Source organism: Micromys minutus, assembly GCF_963924665.1.
Source record: "Micromys minutus genome assembly, chromosome: 11".
Taxonomy (NCBI): Eukaryota; Metazoa; Chordata; class Mammalia; order Rodentia; family Muridae; genus Micromys; species Micromys minutus.
Window position 1 is genome coordinate 9,391,726 of NC_137980.1, and position 6,716 is coordinate 9,398,441.

Sequence of the window (6,716 nt, forward strand, 5' to 3'; positions counted from 1 at the left end):
TGCATCAGCTCCTGTCTTCAGGTTCTAGATCTGAGTGAGTTTTATGGAAGAATAAGCAAATATACCCCTTCCTCCCCAACTTGCTGTTTGAGTATGGTGTTTTATCATAGCATTACAGCAATAGAAACCTTAACTAAGACAGAATTCTATTGTGCTCCTACCCCTTTAGTGTTCCTATCCTCATGAAAACCCTAAGTAGGTCACCACCTTTTTTGTTCAGGACTTTGTGTGTGTGTGTGTGTGTGTGTGTGTATGTGTGTGTGTGTGTGTGTGTGTTAAACCAACTTGCTCTTTTTCCTGACTGAATGTGAAAATGTCCAATAAGTTTGAGCCATAAAATTTCTTATATGGGTGCATCTTTAGAAATTTTTATGTAATAGATAAAATACAAAATGACCATCCATTACTATACAACCAGTAAGACCTCAAAGATTCTGAAATCACAATTTTAGACTAAAACATGGCATTAATTTTAAAGTACAGATGAAGGGGAGGAGGTAGGGAAGCATCTCTGGGAAGACACAGAGACATGGTATAAGAGAGGTGCCCTAGAATCAATGGTGGTGACCTTAGCTGTGACTCACAACATTGGAGATATGGAATCTGAGGAGGCCACCTCTTGTAGCCAGACAGGAACCCTAGTAGAGCTACAGAGACAACAATGTACCCGCAAACTTTCAGTTAAAGTTTGTTCTGTCTACAAGAAGTGCAGTCATGGGTAATGAAACAGAGCTTTATGGAAATGGCCAACCAATACCAGCCCAACTTGAGACCGACCTATCCCATGGGCAAGTACCAATCCTTGACACTATTAATGACACTCTGTTAAACTTGCAGATAGGAGTCTAGCATGGCTGTCCTCTGAGAGGCTCCAATGCACAGCTGACTCAGACAGATGCAGAGACCCACAGATAAACAGAGGATGGAGCTTGGTGACAATTATTGAAGAGCAGGAGGAAGGATTGCAGGCTCTGGGAGTTGGGTAGGAACTTCACAGGAAAACTAACAGAGTCAACTAACCTGAACCCTTGGGCTTCTTAGAGTCTGAACCGCCAGTCAAAAAAAATACATCACCTAGACCTAGGCCTCCCTAAATACATGTAGCAGATGTGCAGCTTGGTCTTCATGTGGGTCCTGAAAAATTGGTGCATAGTTTATCCTTAAACTGTTGCAGGTATGTGGAATATGTTCTTTTAGTAGGGCTACTTTTTCTGGCCTCAGTGGGAGAGGAAGCACCCAGCCTCACAAAAACTTAAAGTGTCAGAGTAGGGGGGGGGGTACCTAGGGAAGCCCCTATCTACTTACAGAAGAAGTAACTCTGAAGGAAGTGAATAATAAATATTTAGATTTTTCCAATAATCGACTTCAATAATAAAAATAGCATGCTTCAACACTAAGTAATTGTTAAAACTTTAAATCTGAGAGAGAAATACTACTTTTCATTTCTTAATAAATTTTAAAAAGATAATGCAGGGAGTTGAGGGTTCCCTGCTCCTTGGACAACCAGGTCAAGACCCTTGGCATTCTTTCTTGTAAATGCTGTTATTTGTATATTCTGTAGATGATGATGTCGGTCGGTGGGCATTAAGTGAGTCCAGGGAAATTGGGAACAACCTCAAACCCAAAACTAGACACAGCACAAGCGCCGGGCACAGACCAAAACTGCAGAGCAAATTCGACTTGCACAGCTGATTTCAGACCATAATGATGCTGACTTTGAGAAGATGAAACAATTGATTGATATCACACCAAAAACCAGGACGGGTGTGTGATTGCTTTGCATGCCTGAAGTGGAGATGTCAACGTAGCCTTTAATGTTCTCCTGGAGAGAAATGCAGACACGCATTCCTGGGAGATAGCCGGGAAGAAGAAAGGAGTCTCAGGAAGGAAGGATAGTGGACAAACTGAATCTAGTGAAGAAGGAAAAGAAAATTAAGACCCGGAGAGAGACTATAGTTGGTGACAGGGTGGAACACCAAGAAGTGGGTAGGGACTGACAGGCATGAACGAGAGTTTCAGGGCTAGGCAAATGAACCAAATGGCACGAAGAGTAAAGGGCCTTCTGGAAGAGGCACAGACAGAGGCAGAAGAAGCCGTGGCCGGGGCAGAGGTAGTTGTGGTAGGTGAGGAGGAAGGTTTTCTGCTCCAGGAATGGGGAACTTTTAACCCAGATGATTATGCTGAGAGCGCCAACACTGATGCTAACGGTTGCAGTGGCAGTGACAAGACGTGGAGACGTGGAGCACTGGCCACTGTGAACAAGAGTTGGTTTCATTGGGGTTGAGCGGTTAAATTATTCCCGAAATTTGAGACTGCTACTGGTATGATACATCATGGTGCGTGCAGGACTTCAGCTGAAGAGTGGGAAACTGACGATTAGAATGAAGATCTTTCCGAGATCAAGATCTTTACTGCCTATTATGTGTCTTTGGAGGACGTGACAATCACTGTTGGTCAGAGAATTGACCTTGCTGTTCGGTTAGGGAAGACACTGTCTTCGTTGGAGAATGATTCATCTAATCTGACTCCATCCCAGGCTACTTCCCTGGCCCAGCCTCTGGTGTTCAATAATTCGAAGCCGAAACCATATCGCAGACTGCTTTAGGGAATACATTTTCTCATCATAGCATGGTGAGGATGTTGGGGAGAGGATTTGGTGATGTTGGGAAAGCTAAAGGTGTCAGTACAACAGGCACCCAGTTCGTGGAGCAATTCATGACTGTGCAGGCTCTTGCTCGAGTGGCAGCTCACCATTCTCAATCTGGAAGCACCACTGCCTCCTCTTGGGATATGGGCTCAGCAACAATCACCATCACAGATGCAGTAAGATTTGAAGAGTGCCAATGATTCTACAGTCCTTTTACAAAGCACCAGGCATTCACCCCATCTTCACCAGGACAGAGGTATTCTTTCATGAGAAGCCCCCTGCAATGGCTACCTCGACAGCTGCACCTTGTCCTCCCTCTTCTCCTCTGCCAAGCAAATCTACCTCAGCTCCACAGATGTCCCCGGGGTCTTCAGACAGCCAATCCTCCAGCCCTCAGCCAATTCAGCAGAAACTGGAACAGCAAAGGAAGGTCTAAGATTCTTCCTCTGGCTGTGGAGATGCCTGGCTCAGCAGATATCTCGGGGCTAAATCTGCAGTTAGGGGCATTGCAGTTTGGGTCAGAACACGTCCTTTCTGATTATGAGTCCATCCCAACCACCAGCGCCTCTTCAAGCCAGGCTCCTGGTAGCCTGTTTACCAGCATGGCTACTGAGTCTTCATCCACAGTTTCATCTAAGCAGAGTCAGAAGTCTGGTTATCAGAGTGACCCGATTCAGTCAACAACTTATACCTCCCAAAACAATGCCCAGGGCCCTCTGTTGGAACAGAGATCCACACAGTCGCGGCGGTAGCCCTTCTCTATCTCTTCATCACTCCCAAGACTCGGGACAAGAATGGTTTCAGCCCTGTGTAGTTCACGCAGTTACAGATCATGCAATCTGTTGAAGGTGCTACAGGCTCTTCAGTGAAATCTGAATCACTTCCCACTTCTGGTATACCCTCTCTCAATAAAACAGGACTTGCAGCTTCCTTACTGATGACGGCCAATCAGCGTTCATCCTCCTTAAGTGGCTTGAGCCATAGTGAGGAGATTCCAAACACACAACATAGAAATACATTACACAGCAGGATACCCTTTCTTCATCAACACCGTCTCGGCGTACTTTGACCTCTACCCTTTTGCACACAAGTGTGGAGAGTGAGGGGGTTCACATTCTCTCTTTAGCATTTTCTCTACCACATCTAGCACTGTCTCTACATCTCCCCCAGTGGTCAGTGTTGCCTCCAGTCTGAATAGTAGCAGTAGATCTTTTAGCCCGGGCAGCAACTGTACTGTCACAGCCTCAACTCGAAGCTCAGTTGGGGAAAAGCTCCTCCCAACCTTCCTCCTGGAGTCCCGCGGTTGTTGCCTAATCCATATTACCGCTGCAGGGCTGTTACATGCCTACCCGCTACAAGTATATAGTTACGATGATTTACAGATGCTCCGGACAAGATTTCCATTGGATTACTAGAGTATCCTGTTTCCTACATCCACCACTCCACTTACTGGGAGGGATGGTAACCTGGCTAGCAATCCTTACTCTGGAGACCTCACTAAGTTCGGCTATGTGATGCCTCCTCCCCAGCTCCAGCTACAGCCTTGGCCCAACCTCAACAGAATCAGACACAGACTCACTACACCATACAGCAGACATCCCTGAACGGGTGCTGCCTCCTGGCTATAGTTACACCTACCTGACATACTTACTAATCAGGGGTCCTGGCCCTCCCCAGCAACTTCCAGTATGGGCCTGCTGTGTACCCCGTGGCTCCTATCTCTTCCAAGCAACATGGTACCAGTGAATATCACCGTGAATGCCCCCACCACCCCTTTCAAATAGCCGAGTGGATATGAGTCTCATGGATACAACAATGGTGTTTCAGTCACCTCCAGTAACACGGGCGTTCCAGATATCTCGGTTCTGTGGACTCCAAAACCCAGCAGTTCTTTGAGAAACAAGGGTTTCATTCTGGTATTCTTGCTGCCTCCTTCAACTTGCCTTCAGTCCTAGGATTGGAGGACCCATCAATCCAGCCACAGCTGCTGCCTTCCCACCTGCCCCCTTTATTCACATTCTGACCCCACATATTTACAGACGACTCTCTGTTGCCTGCGCTAGCAGGAGAAGCAGGATATCCTCACTCCTGTCGATGACCAGCGTGATGAGTAAGTATTACCATTCAAACCGGGCCTCTTCTAGCAGGCTGGAAGGCCGTGGGATAAAGTGAAATCTTTGTCCTTTAAGAACCCTCACCTTAATGCTGCTCATAATTTGCCCTTTCACGTCCTGTGACCAGAACCACTGCAAATCATTTGTTCTAGAAACTGCCTCCTCTACAGCAAGTTTCAGGATGTGAAAGGTGAAGGAGGTAAGGCCATTTAAAAGGAAAAGGTCCTTGTGGGAGTCCAAGCTTTATTTGAAAGGATCCTGAAATCTGAAGCCAGAATCAAATCTTAGGGCCTTTTGCTCTTTGGAGGAATATAGTAGTTCTTGTTATCTGAGTTTTGTTTTGGAAACAGTCTCACTGTGTCACCCTGACTGTCCGGAACATTGGTGTGGAGACCAGGCTGGTCTCAAATTCAGAAATCTGCCTGCCTCTACCACTTGAGTGCTGAGGTTGAAGGTTCTCAGCACTCTTTAATGTGACTCTGAAATGCCTAAGTTTTGGGAAAAAAGCAGATGATGGTAGAGAAAGACATGGGGTGGGGACATGGTGCAGTAAAAGGTTTTGGACTTAAATTACATGGAAAGAGAAGTTTCACTTTTCTTTATTAGAGCTCATATTGCCAAGGTCTCAACAGATCCTGTTTCAGCCTTCGAAAGCTGCAGGTATCCTCTGTGCTGGGGTGGGAAGTGGGTCTGTTTATTTTGAGTCAGAACCTCACTGTATAGCTCTGGCTTGTCTGAAAGTGTGTGGAGCATGCAGAGATCCACCTGCCTCTGCCTCCCAAGAGGATTAAAAAAGAGAGCCATCGAATTAAAAAGAAAGATGTAATGCATTATATTTTAGTCTTATAATAAACTAGATTCAAAAGAAAAAACACACATCATACTTTTACAAGACATTTTATTGGAAATCTGTAAGTTCTAGTTCCTAGATCACCCTCCTCGCCCATTAGTTAATCATCTCTACAAATCTTACTGTTTTTTATGATGTGGCACTGATCAAGAAGATCATATCACTCATTGAAAGTTGCTGTTATGTCATCTTCCCTTGAAAATCGTCTTCACCATGTTTTTTTTCATAGCATTTATTAATTACTACATCTGTGTATATTTCTCATATACCTTTGATAAGATGTGAACAGAAGGCAGTCTATCATCAAATAACAAAGGATATAAATATTAGAAGAGATGAAATTTCAGAGGTGTGAGTTGCCCATGGTTTATTCTATACAACACTTAACAACAGTAGTGTATTCACACTTTTTCTTTCTCTGCCTGTGGATAATGTGGCTTAACATAAAAACCTTCAGTTGGCATACAGAAAGGCAATGCTTATATTATAATGAAAACAAAGTAAAAATAGGCTTCATTTCCTATGTATCCGGTAAGAAAACTTGAAACGAGTAACAGAGATGCGTGGAACAATATAGTTCGAACTTCTTGACACAGCTAAACATGAGTCCTCATTGTAAAGTTCTATGACAATATTTTCAGGACAAAATGACACAGACCCTTTTGGAGCAGCTCTTCTGTGTCTAGGGCTCTGTCCTTTACAGACAAAAGGAAAGTTGCTTTAAGACTGTGGCATGTTTGCAGTGAGAAAAACTAGACACAAAAACATCCCCATAGGCCAAACTGGATAATGGTTAATAAACCTCAACATACCATTTGAATTTATGTAGTTATTAAAAGAGTTTGGTAACACTTAGTTTGAAAAAGTTAGGCTATTATATAAAACAAAGCCTGCTTCAGGTCACAGAAAGGGCTTCTTTTCCGTACAAAATAAAAAAAAAAAAAATCCTAGAGCACCTCATACCTCTGAAATTTCACCTCTTCTAGTTCTTGTATCATTTGTTATTTGATGATAGACTGCCTTCTACCTGTAGTAAGCTAGGTTCATGCAGTTAACTTGTCCTCTTAGCCTCTTCTTCACAGTTTTGTTTTATTCTTTGTGAAGA

At 44.1% G+C, this 6,716-nt stretch overlaps 1 pseudogene across 1 annotated transcript; it reads left to right on the forward strand.

The window, feature by feature from the left end:
• The first annotated feature begins 557 nt into the window (after positions 1-557).
• On the forward strand, positions 558-4,819 carry LOC308427083 (ubiquitin-associated protein 2-like; annotated as a pseudogene). The gene is made up of 2 exons: positions 558-686; positions 1,599-4,819. The product of its transcript is annotated as a ubiquitin-associated protein 2-like (transcript).
• The last annotated feature ends 1,897 nt before the right edge of the window (positions 4,820-6,716 follow it).